The sequence below is a fragment of the Sturnus vulgaris genome, chromosome 2, assembly GCF_052056855.1.
Source record: "Sturnus vulgaris isolate bStuVul1 chromosome 2, bStuVul1.hap1, whole genome shotgun sequence".
Lineage (NCBI taxonomy): Eukaryota > Metazoa > Chordata > Aves > Passeriformes > Sturnidae > Sturnus > Sturnus vulgaris.
This window is the reverse complement of record NC_142244.1, coordinates 66,979,383-67,001,902: the sequence shown is the minus strand read 5'-3', so window position 1 is coordinate 67,001,902 and position 22,520 is coordinate 66,979,383.

Here is a 22,520-nt window from a genome sequence, read left to right as displayed (position 1 = left end):
CCACACAGCTTGGTGTTTTCTGCAAATTTACTAACAATAGACTTGATGCCCCCATCTAGATCATCAGTAAAAATGTTAAACAGGACTGGGTCCAATAATGATCTCCTGACCTCCATAAAATTATGAATATTTTCTCAGCCACAGATTATGGCCTTTCTCCACACCTGGCACATACATTTTATAGAATAAAATAGTTTGAAAACATTTATTACTGTGGATATTGCTATGTTATACAACCTTTATTTTGTATTGTATAGCTTTCAGGCCTTAATGCCAGTTGAGAGAAGTTACCATTTGGAATGAGCTGGTAGAAAATGTTTGGCTTTTTGTTCCACTGAAAAGGGTGATGGTCTCTGTGTTTTATAGTCACCAAAACCATATGGAAGATAATGTAGATCCTTTTAAATGGCTCTAAACATTTTTATTTAGGAAACTGAATCAATTCCCAAGTATTGACATAAGCTACATGTTTAAGTGTAGTCAAGGGAGATGCAATCCATATGGATAGGGGATTCCGTAGGGGTTTGTCTCTTTTATGTAAGGATAGGTTTGAGTTACCACATGTGGTGCCCCAAAGACTTGAGAAATCTATATGGGTATAGCAGATTCAATGCAAGGACTTAGAGAAGACTTTTGCCATCCTGAAACCACAGTATTGGATCAGAGAGAGTGTGCCAAAGCATTTCAAACAGATAAACACCTATGCAATTCTTTAGCTTAAACTTCTATTCCATTGTTATGCTTTAGAGTCAACTAAATCACTGCTGTTGGTTGTTTTAGCCAGTCAGTTACTCTACAGGAAGTTATCAGATCTACATCAGGTGTAGACGTAGAAAATTATTTAGGTGTCCACAGCATGAATATCTCATTCAGGGCCATGAGGGCACTAAGATGCCCGACCATCTCTGACCAGCCCCCCGGGCTCTCCCCACCTTGCTCATGGCAAGGCATCTCCCTGGCATCTGTCAGCCCCAGTGACACCGCAGAAGGGCCAGTCTCCAGCTCCCCACAACCCTGCTCTGCCCAACCGTGGCTCCCACCAAGTTGACAGCACCTCTGGGTTTGCTTGCTGACCTTGTCTCAGCCTGTGTCCCAGGCTGATGTCTGGGGCTTCCCAGTGCCCCCCAGCTGCCCTGCTCCTGGCTGTTGCGTAGGACTGACCGTCGCAGCCAGACCTTTGGGAGTTCCCAAGCTCCCAGGCTCTAGCCCATGCAGCATCTTCGTAGTCAGTCCTACTAAAGTGCTGTTATCCTACTGTGATGTTCTTACTGAGCCTAAAGTACAGTATAACAAAGGCTATTGCCTTCAGTGTAAGAATAACCAGACAAAATTAGTTGATAGTATTTAATATAATAGCCTCCCCTTCCTTAAATTTAGTGTATATATTTCAAATCCTTCCGTTTTTCACTAGTTATTCCATATTTCCTGATGACAATTAGTGTCAGAAAAATTAAAATAAGATAATAGGATACAATGTAGAAAACTACAAACAAATTAATAGAAAAAATATACTGGAAAATGTCCTGGAGATGGCAAAGCAGTCCTTAACGTAGTAGTGACCAGTAAGCTTACACAGGATTTGTTCTTTGTTAACGAGATGTCAGAAGAGAGAAAGATCACCCTAAATAATTCATTTTGGGTCAAATACATAACATATAGAAGATGCTGAAAATTGTTTCAGTTCTCTCAATTCCTAGTACTAACTTTACTCACTGGGATTTAACTATACTTTGGCTGTGATGTAATTGCTCCAGCACTGCTGCCTAGTAAACCAGTAATGCTGAACTGACTCCTACTCCAATATAGCGATGAAAGAGAGGGAGGTGCCATGAATATTTTCTGCTGGCAGCTTCACTACAGCTAAATTAAGCAGCTTTACCAGCCAGTGAGTTTTTGAGGGGAAGTATGAAAGTATTAGCATCTGCTCATTTTTAGACTTTTCATCGAAGATGTCCTTAAAGTGCCTATCTCCTTCCATCAATTGTCTGAGGTGCTTAGTTTAGACTCGAATCCTAATTTCAGATTTGCTGCAACATTAATTAAGACTGATTCACTCAGGCTTTCTAAGCTAATTAGATAAATTATAATTACTCCAAAATATACAGCAGTCTTCTATTCATGATACAACTTTTGTTCAAATCTTTATATTTCCTAACAAATCATTTAAGACTGCAAACTTGAGAATGAAAGACTCCAGCCTAAACGTTATTCTTTTATCTTGCCTGCTCCATCTTCTTCCTCTCCACATATGCACAGATGAATTTATGAAAAATACATTGTAAACATGAGTTATAAACTCCCAGAACATATGGCAGCCCATAAAGGAGAATACCTCCACAAAGGCTTTGCTGAAAATGAAAGGCTTTTATTTTCCAGAACAAAATCATGATAGCCAGGAAGCCTACAACCACTACTAGTGGTCCACATCCTCTGCTAAAGATGCAAGAGCACTCCTTGTTTGATACAATGCTACATAGGCTATTGTCATGGTTATGAAAGCAAAACAATGTGCACCACATTCCAAAACTGGTCCTGATGTAGACACTCTTAAGTCAGACATAGATCCTTTGACACGGAATGGAAACTAAAGCAGCTCATGGCTCTCTGCTTATTCATCACCTTTCAGATCTCAATACTTGAGAAAAGCAGGTACTATCTGAAGTCAATTTAAATTTACAGAGGGGAAATTACAGGGAGCTGCCATGAAAGAAATGGATTATGTAATGCCTGAAAAGATACTAGACACAGTCCAGGAGGTCAATCTTACCAGTATGTGAGATGGATATATAAAACAAGAAGAAGGATCACTATGCATCTAAATTTGCATAATTACCATGCACAGAAATTGAGTCTGGAAAAGATGCTGAAGTCCTCTTTTAACGTTTTAATGATATAAATGCGTTAATAGACAAAAACTTTAAGTGCAATTTAAATGTCCTGGAGAGGTGATATGATTCCTATTTTGAGCTACTATCACGTTACCAAAAAACTAATGGCAATCTGTAATGGATTTGAGAAATATGGAAAAAAAATTGAAAATGCAACAGATGTGGTAATTTTATTTATATCTAAAGTCAAATTCTCTGTAGTTGGGCCTCCAGTATTATCTTCTCCATCAAATTGTACACACTGTAATTTGCAATCATTCAGAAAATCTGTTAGAGTCTCAAACATTTTTGTTCTTTGTAGACTTTTTCATGATCTTCTCACTGATTTTTAAAGCTTAAATTATTCCTTAACTCATTCACAGGCATCTCTTGTATCTCAGTAGATAAACAATAAAATTTGATTTTGTCCCTTTTTTTCAGTAGATATTCAAGAGCATTAATGTGTCTTAGAAAGTAAGTTTTAGGGGGATATTTTTCCCTACTCAATTTTAATATAATTACAAAATTTACTTCAGAGTTAAATGTTACTAAGACTGTATTTCTTTTTCTCCTGCATGAGTCACTTATTTATTCAGAGAAAACCTTTTGTGCAATATCATGCAGCTGTGAGATCTGCAGTATTATCAATTTCCTAGTTAGATCTTACTAGTTTGTACATCCTAGTGATATGATATTTTCCTAAGTGTATTACTACCTTGTATTTATCTAAATTAATTCCTTTACTCTGAGAGAACCTCTTATGACAGGATATAATCAATCAATCATGTTCTGCTTGTAGTAATTCAGCATGACAAGTCATACTTACACATTTAAGTGACCAGATTCATTCTGAATGTTTACACACATGGTATTGCTCCATCTTTGCAGCTCCTTCGTGCCAAGTTCATCATTGCTATTCTTGGCTCACAGTGACAGTAAAAATCAAATTTAGCTATCTCTATCCAAAGAAGGTGATGGAGTGAAGGAATAAAAAAAAAAAAATGTCTGGTACAAAACACAACTTGCCTCTAAATGCAGCATCGATGGGAGTAGTCTTAGCCATGCAAACTGAGAGCAATATCCATTTTGCTTTAGTAATAAGGAATGTGCCTGCCTTGAATAAGACAGGACATTTTATCTGACTGTGTTTCAAATAAAGAGTGAGTCTAAGCTTAAACTCACTAGGTAATGTTCTGAGGTTAATCCTAGCCTAGAGGAATAAGGTCTTTGTCTCAAAAATAATTTGACATCCAAAAATTCAGGGCTTCCAGTGGTGAATTAAAACACAAGGCACCAACTTCAAAAACACTGATGGAGACAATTAGGTGATAGATAAGTTTTGGTGATTGTTTTTTCTGTATTTTTTGTACTTTGAAAGTTCATGGCTGTATATTTGGGCTAATTATAGGATCCCTGACAGATATTGTTCCCGAATGTAGCTTAGAAATAATTGTTCCAATTATAATAGGTTATAAGATATTTATACAGCAATCTGTTTAGTAGATTGGTACAACAGAATATTTTCATATGCAGAAAAGTCCTTTCAAAATCTTTTCTAAGTTCTTATTTCACTAGATTTCTTAAACATTAACCACTCCACTAAATTTGCTGCAATAAAGATTTATCTCTTCAAGGATTTTCTAAATTGCATCATTTTCCTGGTTTTATTGTTGGACCAATACATAGGTGAAATTACTGTATGATCACACTATAAACTATTATCAACATCATAGCTCAAAAGAGAATATGTATTAATGTAATGCTAATAATTATAGACTGAAAACGTAATTTTAAAAAATGGGATTTTCTGACCTTATGAGATTTTATCGTAGAAACTTCATATAATGGTAGAAAATAGATGACCGAACTCTGGAATAAATGGTATCTAACCAAATGATTTGATTACCTGAATGGTGAAAATGTAAATACACTGATATATGAAATACAGGTCTAAACGGATTTGCCAAGGGCTGAAATTAGACTCCTTTAAATGTACAAATTAATAATTTGGACTCAAAAAAGTTTTTAAATTACACAGATGGCTATTCCATCTATGTCTTGTGATAAGTGGGTGTGGAAGTTCTAATGGAACTAAACCTTACTACTGATTAACAAAAAGCATCTGTGCTCCTGACATAAATACAACGATCAAGCACTAAAACAAAAACCATGGAGAAATATTTCTAATTTTTCTTAAAGCTTTTTAGTGGAGAATGGCATTTTAATAGGATTTGAGAATTACTGTTCGGGAAAATGACAGAGACAAACCAATGATTTTTTTTTTTTTTTCCCAGCACAATTAACTTTGCAGATATCTTCTTTGAATTTCTGGAACTTTGCAGGTAATTTTAGCTGGCATCATACCTTCCATCTATAAAACTGAATGTAAGACTTCTTTTCTCTTCTGCATGCATATGTCATTAATTTAAGAATTAGCCAATAAGATTGTTTAAGGCATACAGCAGATAGCTTAGCTTAAGTAATATTACTCTGTATTAGTGAACGTTTGCAAGTTTCACTGAGGCAAATATAATATAAAAGGTGTTCTTTTACCTTTGAGAGAGTTGAAGAGACCTTGACCAACTTTTTTTTTTCTCAGATATTCTACAGAAACACATATAATTAAAACTCTTATAATATGCAGTAGTCATAGTCATCCAGTTATGTTCCAGCCTTGGACTATATATCAAGCTTAAGAAAGATTAATTCAAACTATAAAATATATGAGTTTTAGGTGCTAGCTTAATTAGGTACTTAAAGATATAAATAACCAAGAGATGGATATCTTGGAGGTTTTACATTAGAATTAATTGTATTTTGAAAGCATTTGCTTTTATTTTTGAGATCAAGACTGAAATTATCTAGAGTAAAATATACACAAATACAGGTTAGAATTTGTTTATAGTCAAACACTCAATGATATATTATTTTATTCTAATATTTCCTGATTTAGTCTTCTTCTTTTTTTTTTTTATTATTAAGGTAAGGTATGTAGTGTTTTTCTTTCTTTTGCAATTTCTTGTTCAAGAGCTTCAGCTTAATAGTATAGTCCTATGATCTGAAGAGAAGCTATCAAACTGGAAATTCTGAAGTAGCATTTGATCAACTAACTAATCATGAAAATCTTCTAAAAATAAGCAGAACATGTTTTATTGTACTATTAATTTTAAACCTTACCGGAATATGAGCTCCTGGATGTGTTCTCCTATGTTTTTCATGCTGGCTTTGATATTTATTGCAGTCTATTCTTAGCATGAATCTGAACTTGGAAGACCTTGTTTCAAGTTTTAGGGAGAATACATAATTTTCACTTTCTGGCGTATGTGAACAAAATATTTCATGCTTCTTTCCAGCTGATAGAAAGAGGCTTTTCATTGCCTCTTCTGTACGAGATGAAGCAGTGAGTAAGCAAGTATGGAGGGGAAAGGTTGACTGGAATACAGAGTGAGGAAACATAATCAAAACAGAAGAATGAAGTTCCAATTATTCTTTTGTTTCAGATTTAAAAAAAAAAAATATTGTCCCAGCTCCTTTTCATAATGTTTTTTTCCATGGATTGAAAGAAACAAGTTTTCTTTTTGGTCAAAGCAGAGACATAACAGAATGCAGCAATGATACTGGGTAACAGGTGTCTGAACTGAGAATATCTTGGATGTAAAATGGATAATTATAGAGAGCTTTGTGTTAAGTTTGAATCTGAGTACACAGAATAAAGTCTGTGACATGTCAGATGCCATGAATTCTGAAGCCTACATGATTCATCATGGGTTTCAGTTTCCTTCTCCAAGTTTCTCCAAGTTTCTCTCCTTCTTCAGAGTTTCTCTCTGGTGTTAAGGTGCTCCAATAAGGATGTTTTCTTTGCTGAGTAACTAAAGAAGGATGAAAGGGTTTTTTGTTTTTGTTTTGTTTGTTTTTTTGTTTGTTTTTTGGTTTTTTGGGGTTTTTAATGCATCACAGATAAACTGTTAGTCTTCTGTGAAGGGATAGTCAATCTTGAGAATGAAATTAACAGTTTACCTTATGTTCCTAAGGTGTTAATTTTACACCACCTACTTTTTTTCTCACAGAGACACATTGCATGCAGAAAATTCATCTGTTTTAGTATTCTCAGCCCAAACACAAAAAATTTACTTATCTCAACAAATATGATTGATGAATAAAAACAAGCTAGAAAGCACATATTTTAGTTGCTTGCAAGAGCACTCCCTAAAACGAAGTGCATCAGTAAACTAGAAAGAATATAGTTTTTCCTGTGGCCAAAGAGAGAGCTTGTTGTTTGTTCAGACAAAGGACTTCATAAAATTAGGTGTTACAGCACCATCTGGTGACTCCTATTTAATATCTTATGAATAAGTGCAATATCCACTTAGTGGTAGTAATTTTCTTTTATTGGAATAAGTAGAATATTTTCTTGGTAGTATTAAGTAATAATATCATTAGAAACTCATGATTCTATTCTGATATGGAAACATGCCTATTATTACAAGACCTGGTTACTCTTGTACTTATTTATTCTATGTGTTGTCTCTTTGGAGCAGGCACTAACCATTAGTCTATAAAAATGAACAGCAAGACCTAAAACAGAGTTCTAAGGAAAAATAATATAAAAATGAGAAGTTTCGGTTTTTTTTAGAAATCAAGGTTAGTGCTACAAATTTTTAAAGACAAGTTCTGTATGTATCCTTTTATAAGCTAGAATAAAATGCACCTAAATTAGATATAGAATCTTTTCTTAACTATATTTTCATCTATTTGTAGTAGATAGGTCACTAGTTGTACTAAGCAGTAATGAAGGCAATGTGAACTAAGTTCAGCTGTTCAACTAGCAACTGCATTTTGTCAGATCTTAGGAAAAAATTCATTGAAAGAAACATTTTGGTCAGGCCATATTTTCCCTTTTAAGGAAAGCCCCTAGTTTGGCTCCCTTCGGGGAAAAAAAAAAAAAAGTCATTGTTGAGAGGTAAACATACTAAAAAAGCAAACGACCATATGTGAAAACATTATATGTCCACAAAGCAACATTACAGTGAAATACCAGACAGTTTTATATAGTTTTGTTTTCTTGGAGTTCAATATAGACCAAAAGCTCATGGAATTATCGGTACTTCCTAATTAGATTTCAAATGGTAAATTACTCTAAAAAAACTAATATGTGCAAGGAAAAAAAACATGTTTAAACCTTTTATGTTTTTATCAATCAGAAGTCTGCAATATTTGTTCTTCGATATTAGTCTCAGCAGTGGAAAAAATAATTTTGGATAAGTTACTGTAGATTCTGCAGATGCAGAACAGTATTTTCAGGGTGGTAGAAGTCGAAGGAGGGTTGCTGGAAAAGAAACAATGTCTCTCCAATCTAAGTAACTGTGACATTTCGGACTTGAAAAGACCTGATTTTTAATGAATGTTAATTTGTTAAGCCTGTTACATTTTGTTGCTGGTAGCAAGGCAGACAAATTTAGTTTTTTCAGGAATTTCATGTACTGCAAGGACTTAAGGACAGCAAGTTGGAAAGGCATAGAGAGTTGGGACTTTACAGCTTTGAGAAAAAAGAGCTCAAAGGAATTTTATCCTTGTGCATAAATTTCTGATAGGCAAAAGCAAAGAAGATAGAGTCTTAGTGGTACTCAGAGACAGAATAAGAGTCAAGAGACACAAACTGAAATACAAGAAAATTAATTTCATCATAAGAGAAATATTTTTTTCTGTGATTTGCTCTAACACTGAAATAAGTTTCCCAGGAAGACTGAGGAGTGTGTCCCTGGAGGTATTCAAAACTCAACTGGGTAAGGCCCTTGCTCTGAGAAAGACAGATTGATTAGGCAATTTCCAGAGGTTCCTGCTAGCCTCATCCAGACTACAGTTCTGTCACAATTCATACCACATGTAAAACAGAAAGCTTGCAGTGACCCTTATATTTCATGTTACTTCCTGAAACTCAAAAAAATTACCATTCCTTAGGATAACTGCAAGTATGTCCTAATGTTTTTAATGGACAGCGTTTATTTTAACCCTTCTGTGCTGTGTCAGATGCCAGGTTTCCCCTAAACAGATTATCCCTTTGAAGTTTTAGTCAGTAAATATTGTTAGGGGACACCTACTTCAAGAAAGCTGTTCACCCACTTGAGTTCAAAGATACTACTTTTTAGTTTGCTTGTTCCTTTTATATTGAAAAAACGCCAGTTACCTTTTGCATATTCAATTAAAATAAATTCCTACATCACCTTTATATCCAAATTCATACACTCTTCAGTACTGTCGATTTCAAATCTTCAGCTGAATCCATATCTGGGAGAGACTTTTAAGACAAATATGCCAGGATAGCAAAATTACATCCATACGGAATGTTATCAGTTTATGATAACATTTCAAGGTTGCCTGTTAGAAAAGGATTAGACAGGGAAAAAAGAAATCTCCTGTAGTACTATTTTCATGCTTCTTTATTATGGAAAAGTTGTTATTTTGGTAGTGTCAAAAATCCTTTAAACAGGATATTATAGTTTCAGTCTTTGGAATTTTTTGGGGGGGATGCTTGGGGGGTTTTTATGTGTATTTTTTATATTTTGCTTTGGATATCTTACCCTTTTTTTTTGTTTCAGTTTGATTTTGTCTGTATAAATAATCAAGGAATCACTCAGTCTGAAAGGAATCTCATGTGGTGAGTCGGTTTTACCTCCTGCTCAGGTCAATGCTGAATTCAGACCTGTGCAAAGATCTACCATCAAGTCTTGAAGACTTCAAAGAGCAGAGACTTCACAACCTCTCTGGGCAACCTGTTCGAATGCTTAATTGTCCTCATAGTGTTTTATTTCTTAATATCTATTCAGAACCACACCTGTCTGAATTTACATATCTTTTTTCCCTCTGTGCTGTTGTGCACCTCAGTAAAGACTCTGGCTTCATCTTCCCAGCAACCTACTTCCAAATGTTGTAGCTACTAGGTCCCCTCAACACCCTTGTTTAGGCTGAACAAGTGTGATTTTTTTCAGTTGCTCCCTACAGAATGTGCCTTTCTAGTAATCTGGATATGCTTTAAAGCTGTGATCTTCACGGCAAGAAAAAGGAATTGTAATACTAGTATTTGATAATAGTTTTCTCTCAGCGATCTAGTGTGGTGCTAAAATTTTAAGAGGGAAACTTTACTGAGATTTTGATAGTGTTGTAGTAATAACACCTATTTTCTTTCTGTTTATCATCTGCTATACTTTGTTTTCTGCAGAACTTTTTTCAATCTGTCTTCACAGGAGAGGTAAAGCAGGTCCCAGCCTTCTGGCCATCTTTATGGCCCTCCTCTGAACATTCCCCAACAAGTTTATGTCCTTCTTATGCTATTGAATACAATAACAAGGCTTTGTTCATTGGTCCTCGAGGTAAGTGATGCGACACAGCCTGTGCTCACATTACTAAAACTTTCTGTTCTCTTCAGAAAGAGTGTTTTATCCCTAAAGTCCCCTTAAATATTCCCTCAGCAGTGCAATCTCTCAGATCATGAATAGGAATAGACAGGGGAAATCTGTTTTGCACTGACTGTAGCCAATCTAGGGAGCATACCAAACATGGGGGAAAAAAAATAATATACTCTGGGCTGTACTTATCCCCTGCTGCATTTTGCCTGTTACTATAGATATGGTGCTCAGGTTCAATTATGACTTGGGTTTTCACTTTGGGAGTACGTAGCAATTTCTCTAGAGTCACAGGAGGAAACATTTTCCATCCACACAGGTTTACAGCTATGACTATCTGAAATTTACTTCAGTTCCAATTTGTTTTTTTCCAGCTCACAGTTCACTGACAGAGAGAGAGGACTCCACTGAGATAATACATTAAAATCATCAGCTAAAGGCAACATTTTGGACACATAAGTAGAATACCTTTCTTCAGAGTTCAAAATGCCATTTTGTTTTTTTCCTTGTATGCTTATCATAAGCAGCAACATGGATTTCAAATAAACTAATTTTTAGGTCCCAATTTCTATACTCGAATATTATTGCTTGAAAAATATCACAAGAATATACGACTATTAATTACAGTGTGTGTTTAATGACCTTTGAAATATGAGTTCCAGATAATCAGAAAAATATACCTGATATTCAAACATAAGATGTAATTAAGATACGAGTAAGACACATAAGCCCTGCATTTGAGAGGACTATCCACTTCTAAAATGAAATATTTTTTATCACCAGAATGAAATACCTTGAAGATTAAGAAACAGAAAGGAAGATTAAGAAAATATTAATATTGCATTTTACCTCCTTTCACGTATTTTAAGTTGTGAAATTATTTCCATTACCTAACAGTCCCTAGACTAAGATATTGCTAAGGCTTGTACGGAGTTAGTTACATTATTTCAATATAAGTAAAATTTGGGTATCTTCCCACAGGGTGGGTACTCTTGCCTTCTTCATTAGGCCACCTATACAAAAAACTAGAGTGTTTGCCCTATTATGGCCCAGGAAATAGAAGGCTTTACCATGAAATATAAGCACATTGGCTGGATTCAGTGAAAGATTGTTAGTACAGAAATATTTTTGAAATAAGTTGGACTGTCTAAGCATATGTCATATTCAAAATTACTTCAGTTCCAAAAATTATACACATAACTACTTATATGTCCCTTGCTTTTGTTTATTTTTTTCATTTTTACTGTTATATCTAAATTAATTTCCAGGCTCCATTTCTGAATTTTTCAAAAGACACAGTCTTTAAAATGAAAGACAGATCATATATTTCTCAAACTACTTCAACATTTAATTCAAGTCCACTTCAAAACTCATGCATCTCTTTTAAAATTATGGATTACAATTACAGATTAAAAGCATTGGTTTATCGCATTGGTAAAACATTAACTGCAATATATAGCAAAAATGAGAACTTTCATTCAGGTACCAGTTTGTGACAATTTCAGTAGATATGCTTTTGCCCTGAAACTGGACTTTTTTTCCTTTTCTTTTTTTTTTTAAATTTTTTGTTGTTGTTTTGTTTTGGGGGGGTTTTTGTGCTTTTTTTGTTTGGTTTTTTTTGTTTGTTTTGTTTTCTCTTTACATGTATTTACATGTATATATCTTAAAACCACAAGTTAATTACATTGATGTCTTTAAGTTTAAAGATTTATGGGCCTTTTAGCTAAAAGACTTATAAAGTCAATGTGCCTTTCAAAACAATAAACTCTTCTTATTTTATTTTTTTTTAAGATCCTTAATGAGTCTGGAAAGTCTTATAGTTGATTGAAGTTTGTTTACTCAATAAGTAACAACTGCTGCAGTTTAACTACTGAAAGTGATATAATTAACAGATTCTGTTAACTCTAAGGGATTCTAGACCTGTCAACATCACAACTGTTACTAAATGTGTTGCTGAACCACTTTTAAAACTGCACCTCAGGTATTGGTTACTGGCAATAACTGTTTCAAATATAAGAGGAGAAAAATAATTTGTTACTTTATTTAGAAACGACAGGAATGTTAAATAATTCACAGATTGTTCCTGCAAAACCTCGGTCAGAGAACATAGTTTATGTAGGATATAAAGACCTTATCTGTGAAATCTAAGTTCTCTGAAGTCACCAGTGAAACTCCAAACACCTGATGGAATCACAGCCAGGAGTTCATACCCAGGTTTATAAAGTCTAGACAGATTATTATGAGCTGAAATATTTTATTTCTAATAGCAATATGATATCCTTTTTTAAAACTGCAGTAGATAACTATCTACCCAAAACTAAATGTTTTAAATTATGCCTGTGCCTCTGACTAGAGGAGAAAGGACATAAGGTACATTGCCAGCTTCTTGTTATCAGTCATTTGCAAGGTTAGAAAGTAGGTGTGGTCATTTGTAGTGGTAATATGATTGTCTCATTTCTTCCCAATGGAGAAACCTCATTTCCACTATAAATTGTATCCCAGAGATGAATTTTCATGCCAATTATGCCAGTAGAGAGAGACATAATTCTCTCCTAAGGTGGGAGACAGTTGACATCTGACATAGTTGGGATGAAAATTCTTCTGGAGAGATATATTTTTCCTCCTCAGCAACAAAGTTATTACCATATACATTAGACACCTGGCTAAACTGGCCCCTAACATTTAGGTGGCTAAAATGAAGTGAGATGATGCTTATAACTATGATTATGAGACTGTGTATGTTGCCTACAGGGAAAAAAGTCTGATTGAATTCTTAATATGGGTTTCTCTATGAGAAATATATCAAGGAGATGCAACAATGAGGAAAAAGAAATGAATGAAGGCACAATGTCTGTGTAGCTATTTCTGAGGAGTTCCTTCAAGATGATGTTAGGTATATCAATTTATTTTTATAATCAAATATATGCAGGGCAAGCTGTGGGATAGAAAAGTGGATCTGTAGGACAAAACCTAATAATACTATTTTTCCTTTTCTCTCAGCCTTGCACATAGTACAATTTTTGTTTGTCCATTTCATAATGCAGTAATTGTGATAGCATGGATGTTCATACTGAGTAAAATAATATGATGTAGTGCAGATGGGGCCCTATATTGACTAAATATGTTTTGCCTCTTACATGAATCTAATATACATCTCATGTCATCAGAGAATCACTATGTAACCTTATTTCCAAGTTGGTTTAGATATGTGCATTTCTCCTTTGTGATCAGTGAGATAGCCTTAGATCATTATTAATTAAAACAGTAGTTAAAACTGCTAGACAACTTTTAACTTTTCTTGGGGCTTATCCTTTTATTCTAAAATCTACATTACAACTAGTAGCAAGTGAAATTAAGAGCATTCCCATCCTTTCATTAATTGCTTCAAAAGCTGCACCCTTTATAAATTGGGAACAAAGCTATCTTCGTATTCTGTGGAAAAGAACATAAGTACTTGAACTCTGTCATTCTTGTGCCACTCAGGCCAGCATCTTATCTTGGGGAAAGACCCAATCAGCACAGACAAAGAAGTTTTCTGACTGGCGCAGGGATTGATCATTAGAATAGTACATGTAGGCCACAAGACAGAGTCAAAGATGGGAACAATGTTGTCTGAAGCAGGGAGAGAAAGAGAGACCAGTTCCTGGAAAATAAAGGTGAAGTAACTGAAAAGAAAGGATTAGAAAAAAATCTAATAAATAAGTGCAAAGAAAAAGGGAAAAGGGTAAGTGGAAAGAGAAGGGACCACACAATGATTCTTAGTAGGAACTGTAATTAAAAGGCTTAAAGAAGAGCCTGTAGAAGGGAAGGGAAGGGAAGGGAAGGGAAGGGAAGGGAAGGGAAGGGAAGGGAAGGGAAGGGAAGGGAAGGGAAGGGAAGGGAAGGGAAGGGAAGGGAAGGGAAGGGAAGGGAAGGGAAGGGAAGGGAAGGGAAGGGAAGGGAAGGGAAGGGAAGGGAAGGGAAGGGAAGGGAAGGGAAGGGAAGGGAAGGGAAGGGAAGGGAGGAAGGAAGGGAGGAAGGGAGGAAGGGAGGAAGGGAGGAAGGAAGGAAGGAAGGAAGGAAGGAAGGAAGGAAGGAAGGAAGGAAGGAAGGAAGGAAGGAAGGAAGGAAGGAAGGAAGGAAGGAAGGAAGGAAGGAAGGAAGGAAGGAAGGAAGGAAGGAAGGAAGGAAGGAAGGAAGGAAGGAAGGAAGGAAGGAAGGAAGGAAGGAAGGAAGGAAGGAAGGAAGGAAGGAAGGAAGGAAGGAAGGAAACATAATTTTGACGTTTTGATGACTGAATGGAAACAAAAGGAATAAGGATGGGAGTGGAAGTCACTAAAAAAAGCAATTGAAGGAAGGTAGGGAAGACAGATTATATAAAGCACAAAACTTCAAGAATAAGAACTGCTTGAATAAAGGAAACGAAATAGGAGCTTCTAGGGCAGTGTTAGAATAAATGGGAACTACTAAAAAATGGTAGTAGTAGTTAAGGCAAGACACATCAAAGTAAATTTATATAGGGAGGGGATGGTAGAGCTCTCCATATTAGAAGGATGCAGTTGGAATGAAAATTTAGATGATACAACTAGAATTTGGGAAAGAGGCATAACAAACATAGCAGCTGAGATAGGCATATCTCAAGAAAATCAGAAAATACAACCTGTCTTCCTAAAATATGATTCCCTCCAATGTTTGAAGGGAATGCAAATAACAACAAATACCTGTGAAATCTGCTGCTGGTAACCTCCTTTAAGAGGGTTGGTTTAGAGAGCATGTTCTTGGTATTCAATCAGGTCAAGTGGCAGTGTGTGTAACATTTTTGGTTGTGGTACCAAAGTACACAATTTATGGTAATGATTTTAATTAGCCTCTTAATAAAACAGGAGGCTACACATCAAAAATTCATGTTCAGAGATTATTAGTGGTCAAAAATCAAGCAGTAAAATGACAAATACAAATTAAGAAAATAATAGAAGGTTGTTCATAAAAAACATGATTTTAAGTTCACATCCCTATGTGGAGTGTGATCATGCTTTTGGCAGGAATTTTATTCCATTAACTGTGGAGAGAGAATATGCTTGCATTACAGCCAGTGTAATGAAGTGATGAAAAAATCCCTAAATCTTCTACCAAATTATTTGAAAGTATGTTGAGCTGTATAAGCAACAATTTTTCAAGAGGAGAAGAAAGGGTTCTGTGGTTAAGGTGTATGATTTGTGTGGCAAAACCTGCATACTTTACATATTTTGTTTTCAGCTTGCTGTGACCTTGAAGCAATTGTCATTTTGGAGTTGGATTTTGGTTTTTTTTCTTTTTGTTTGTTTGTTTGTTTTTTTGTTGTTGTTGTTTTTGTTTGTTTGTTTTTATTTTTAATTTTTAGTTTCTTTTTTGTTTGTTTTGGTTGGTTGGTTCTTTTTTGTTGTTGTTGTTGTTGTTGTTGTTGTTGTTGTTGTTGTTGAACCAGGGGTTTTGTTTGTTTGTTTGTTTGGGGGTGTGTTTTTTGGGTTTTTTTATCAGTGTACACTTTGACACCCTAGAGTCTCATTTGCACCAATAGTAAGTATTCCCAGTTGCAATTAAAGTAATTGGATATGTGCTAAAACACAAAATCCCTTAGGAAGCTGATTTTCCTTTAAAATCAAGAGTTCCATGAATCAAGATTGCTTCCAATATCAGTGCATCTTTTCAGTCTCCATCTAAGTTCCTCAATTAAGACAACTTCTCCCTCACTGTAGAGTGCATGGTGATAAATTAATTCTTGAATCACTGATTCCAGAGGCATAAGCATTACAGGAAAGTTCACAACAATGATACTTAAATATACTAAATGTATCTTTGAAAGGAAGTTTGAATATTTTGCTGGAAATATATTACTACATCATTTAATAATGAAGAGAAAAAAATACTGAATTTCTGTCCATTTGAAAACTATCCATTCACTGTATGAAGTGTCTGAAACAAAAATAATTTAATAGAATGATTATAACAGTTGTGTTAGCTTCCTCAAAAAAGGATAAAACTATGATCTAGCTTGTAGGTTTGTCTTCTGAGGGTTCAGGTTTTCCATCTCAGTATTGCTTTTTTGTTATAATTTGGTTTTTTTAATGCTTCTAACTCTGCTTTCCCTTTGGTAAGCTTTCCAGCAAATGCAGATGAAAAGCACATTTTTTTCCCTATTACTTTTAAATTACAAGAGTCGTTATATATTTTTTCCCTATTGCTTTTAAATTACAAGAGTCGTTATATATTCCTTCCTCACTGCCTAAAGTCCTTGTACTCAGGTTGTCCCAAAATATTACCTTTCCTATTTTCCGATTGAGAAAGACTTGAAGTTAGTTTTGCTATGACCAGAAATTTTACAATTTTGAAGCTTGAGATAATGGCAAAATCTAATCTAACATTGTAATTGTTTTTGTTTTAAGTCCTAGAGACAATCCAGAAAGTGGTTTTCCTTGTTTGGCTTTTGTTATTTTGTTAATTTCTAGTTGTTGTTTTCCATTAAAAAGGTAAATTTTTTTTTTTTTTTTTTTTTTTTAAGAAAGAAAGAAAGCTTCAAGTAAATACAGGTAATATGTAGAAGAGTTTTCTGCAAAATGGGTATTTTCTAAACGACTAGAAGCATTTTGTTACTAAAAGAAAGCTGCATTTTTCCTAGGTGTAATCTGCAAGGAACATTTAAATAATAAAAGCAACAATATCCCTCCATGTGTGTACAGTAGGCATAAATATTGCATCAATTTTTTTTCTGTGCTTAGCAAAAGCTTCTCACTAACACAGATGGTAGCACTGTTATACTAACAATAATACAATTTTTTTAGAGTATCTGTTGTTTAATTTCATTTTACATTTGGTTGTTTTTATGTAAGTTTCATTCCCTAAGAAACAATAAATTTTATGTGGTAATGTAACAGCTTATGCAAACACAGCATTTTACATTCAGATCTATCATACAAAAGCTGTGAATATTTATATTGGTGTTAATTAAGTCTGTGGTGGTATTAATTTAGATAAGGAAAGCTGACCAAATCCCAAAGTGCTATGGGATTTTTAACATATGTCTGAAAAAAATAATCAGAGACTTGCAAATGAAAATGTGGTGTAAGGTCTCACTCTAAAGATAGCATCTTCATGATGTCCAACCACTGAACCTCATTACCAGTCTTCTGCAATATCATCATGGCTATCAGCTAATACAGTATGAAACAAAACCCTTTTGTTCAGAGAGATGAAGATTAACTACTAAGTCAAACTGACACTCCAAACAAGGAGATAGCTGGCACAACCTCACCATGAAGTACATTAGAGAGGTAAATAACCTCATTATTCAACAGATTAAATCTGATGGAGAGAGTTGTTCAGAGTATGTCTCCTCAATTAGAAATTTACAGCTCAAACTTCCAATAGGAAATTGTAATACCAAAAATTTTAATGCACTTCATACTAATGAAATTAGATATATTATATTAGATATCAGATCCAGAAAATTGGGATGGTTTTGGAGATAATCAATGCAGGTACTTATTCATTCATTTAAAAAAGCCAACCTGGTCTTCAGAAACATTTAGCATTTCTATTGCAACTGTGGTTGCAGCTTCCATTCCTGTAAACTTCCCTCATCCTTTCTAAAGAAATGTCTAAAAAGATTTCTCTAGAAATCTTCCAGTGTAAATGAATTCCCGTGGATTTTACATATATTTTCATATATTTTGATGCCTGAGTGTATGGCAGCCTACAAAACACTGAACAAGGAAGATCCTATATTCCAGTCAGTGAGTTGTACTGTAGCAAGATTTATACACTGATTATCTTCCTAAAGCTTCTGTCTGGCCAACGCTGATAAAATGTATCCCTTTCTGAAGAGTATATAATTCCTGAGTGGTCTGGATTGCATCTTGTTTCAATTAGTTCTGGGTTTGTTTTTTTTTTTTCAGATCCTTGGCACAGATATCCAGCCATGATATGGAACCTTAGTCTTTCCTTACAGTTTTGGCTCGGGCTTCAGACTCACTATCTACACTGCAGTGGTAGAAAGGCAGGAGGTGAGCTCAGATGCTGGACACTTTCCCACTTTGAGCACTCTGCTCAATTATTAATCTACTCTCAAGAGAGGCAGGGGGGTAGCCCTTTGGCACTGTATATATGATCCAGTTCATGGCACTTGGCTTTGAGGTGTTGTTAGTTTCAAATACCCCTTTATTTATCAGGAGCAATGTAGCTGTCAGCATAGCAACTGGCTTTTCAGGTTATCAGGTTCTGTTTGCATTGACTTTAACATTACCTATTCCACTTTTTCTGTTCATACCAGTCTTCTGGCAGGGGGCATGGCCTCCTCTTCTCTGAGATTTTTTGGAAATGATGCACTGCGGAAAGAGTAACGACAGATGAGTCATGGTGTTTCAAGTCTGAAAGGATTTCTGGCTTTCTTTTTCCTTTATTGTAAAAGGAAAAGTTAGTCAAAAAACAACTTAGAGAGACTACCCAGATTCCTGTGATTCACTTACGCAATTGTAACAGAATACACCAGTTTTCGTACTATATATCTAGAATTAGAGTTTAGGGATAAAAATGACTAAACTTGGGAAAAGATATTAGATCAACTCTCTTTTTTTCTTTATGAACAGGCATAAATGAATAAGTGTAATCTTAAATCATAAATTATAATCAATATTAGCCTTATAGTGCCATCAGTATAAGCCTGGAAATTGCTTCATTAGATCTAAATACTAGAAGAGGATCAACTCTGTTTCAGCCATTAGCAATCTAAATTCATTGTCAGTGCCTTAATGTATGAGTCCCAATAGTAGAGGTGGTACTCTAGAGAAAGAAATTAGTTCTTGAAAAGTTTAGTAACATATTTTCCTGTGTTCTATACAGTTTTTGGGTTTGGTTGGTTTGTTGGTTTTGGGGTTTTTTTGTCAAATAAAGGAGCTATGTGATGCAGTTGACATGCTGGAAGAAAGGAATGGTGTCCAGAGGGATCTTCACAGAATTGAGAGGGAAGCCTATGTGAACTTCATGAAGTTCAGTAAGGCCAAGTTCAAGATCATCTCTTCTGTCTGGTGACTAAAATGTCAGGACCTGAGGGAACAGCATGAAGCTGTTTAGGGTAGGTTAGGGAGGTTTAGATTGGATATTAGTGGCACTGGAACAGGCTCCCCAGGAAGGTGGTCATGGCACCAAGCCTGACAGAGTTCAGGAAACGTTTGGATAATGCTCTCAGGCACAAGGTGAGATTCTTGGGGCTGTTCTGTGCAAGGTCAGGAGTTTGACTACGATGATCGTTGTGGTTCCTTTTAAGTCATGGTGTTCTAGGATTCTAGGCTACGGTGATCCTGAACCTGTGTCAGGGCAATTCCAAGCAGAAGTATGGGCTGGGGGGAAAATGCACTGAAGGAAGCTCTGCAGGGCTTGTGAGTGTTGGTTGATGAGAAACTCACAATGACCTGGCAATGTGCACTCACAAACAGAAAGACAGTTTTGTCCTGGGCTGTACCAAGAGCAGTATGGCCAGCAGGGTGAGGGAGGGGATTCTGTTCCTCTGTTATTCTCTTGTGAAACCCCATCTGGAATACTGCATCCAGCTCTAGGGGTCCAATGTAAGAAGGACATGGACTTGTCAGAGTGAATCTAGAAGAAAGCCATGAAGACGATCTAAGGGCTGGAGTACCTCTCTCAAGAAGACAGGCTGAGAGTATTGAAATTATTCAGTCTGGAGAAGACTCCAGGGACACCTTATACCGACCTTCCATACCTAAAGGGGCCAACAGGAGAACTGGAGAGGGACTTTTGACAAGGCCATGTAGTGATAGTGCAGTGGCTGTAAGTGGAAGGAGGGTAGGTTTAGATTAGATATGAGGAAGAAATTCTTTACTCAGAGGGTGGTGAGGCACTGGAACAGGTTTCTCAGAGAAACATTGGATGCCCCTGGACACCACTTTGGGTGGGGCTTAGAACAACCTGGTCTAGAGGAAGATGTCCCTGCCCAAGGCAGGGGGATTGGAACTAAGTGATCTTTAAAGTCCCTTCCAATGAAAATAATTCTGTGATTTTGTGTTTAAAGTTCTCTGGTAAATTTTAGCCTTTTCTCTTTTAGCCTGGCATTCTCAACTGATATTCAAAGAAAGCATTTTCAAAATAATTCAATATATATCAGCTGATTTCAGGTGTTTTATATGTTTGATTAAATGGAAAAAAAACCACTTTTTATCTCAGTCTTTTATAATGGTTAAATTGCTGATGAATGTGTTCAGTGGAAAGAGAAACTGATTTAAAACTACATAGAAATGTTACCAAACAGCTTTATTCTTCATAGAATATTTGTATTGACGTTTATAGTACATAAAGTCTAAACCAAAAGGAAAACCCAAATAATTGGAGAAGTATTAGAATTTTGTATTTAGTAAACAGCAAGAAAAAGATCCTTGTGCTACTTGCATGCAGATGAATTAGGAGTAATTCCATGAAAGTGTGGTTTCAGAGCAGCATAAAGACCCAGTAAAGGTAGTTCATACTTTATCACTGACTGCATGCAGCAAATGATACTTAAATAAAATCTTAATCCTTCTAGGATAGCAGTTTCCAGGTCAAGCTTGGTATCTTGGTTACCACACTCCTTTTTTTTTTTTTTTTTTTAGAGGAGCAAGACTCCTGATTTTAACTTCACTAGCAAAAGGAGATCAGGAGCCAAGTGGAAGAATAAGCCACACAACCACAATCATCAGTGTGGAAACCAGACTACAGGTAGGAGCTCAGGGATTTGCAAGACACCATTCTTTCCTTTTTCCCTTTAGCACAGAAGAAGTCAAACTCTTTGGTATACCCAGCTATCCCTCATCTTCAGGCAATCTAAGGAAAGAAAGATCTCACTGTTAGCTGTATCAGTGAGGCTTTTAGCTTAAATAAAAGTGCATTACTTTTACTCATCCCCTTACATCAGCCTCCGAAGCATTCTGGATGAATCCAAGACTTTTACAGACAATACAGAATGGTGGATGTCTGAGACTCCATTGGTAATAGCTTTGACATTATAATTTATCCACTTGGAATAAACTAAATTTGTTTTATAATTAAAATAATTTGTACTATGTCTTTATTGTTCCCCAATATTTTCATCAGCCCTTTACTGTGTATCCATTCAAGTTTCAAATAATTACACAGGAAACTAAAGGGGCTATTAATATTTATAACACACCTAGACACATTATTCTGGAGGTCAAAAGAACACAGCATTTGGCATACCACTGCAATTGAGATGTGCTACTGAGCACCTAGAAGTGCTTGAATGCTATAACAAATTATACAACCACTCTTCTAACACAATTTTTTTTGCTATTATCAGTTAAATTCTCAAAGCAATAATGCTAAAGCACACACCTGTAAACAATCAAAATTTTTTCCTCCACAAAAGAATAGGAAAATACTCTAACTAGTTCGTTCAATTAGTATTTTTTTTTTGTTTCTTGTCAGCAACATCTTTTTCATGTTGAAAATGGACATGAAAATACAGATTTGTACTCTTTAAAGAGGATTGCAAACCCTGGTAGTACATAAGGACAATACATACTCAATCTTTAACGTCTTTTACACAAACTCCTGATGTTATTCTGTTACTCTGTGTTCCTTAAGTCAGTAGAGCCTACATAGGATTTTTATCAAGCCCACTCTTTATTTTTGGAATGTTATATTACACAATTACAGTTTTCCCTATTATGATGCTTTGATTACTTACAAACAAGTCTTACAAAAAGTCTTCCAATTATATACATATATATTATATACATATATTATATACATACATATATTATATACATATATATGTATATGTAGTATATTAAGACTTGCATAAAGCTGAGATACTCCCATCTGCCCACTCAGTTCCTCTCATAGCTTTTTGCAGTTAATGGATCATTCCTATCAAGTATCTGGCTTAAGTGGTCAGGGGTAAGCTTAAGAGACCTGAAATCTCCAGAGGAGATTGTTTTCTAATTTAGGTATGCAAATGAGGTACTCGAAATTAGACGGTGTGAAAAATTACACGAAGTATTAAAAAAACAAACTTTCTGACAGACAGACTTTATACCATAAGGCACAGTTCCTTTTGAGAAAGAATTTCTGTAATGGTTAACAGTCACAGAAAACTCTTAGTATTACTTTACATATAGAACAGCTGCTACACCCACACACACACACACACACAAAATGTATTAAAGAGCTTTGTCAGTTAGAAAATGTAAATACTTCAGTTAAAAAAAGTTCAGCACACTTACTTTTCTTT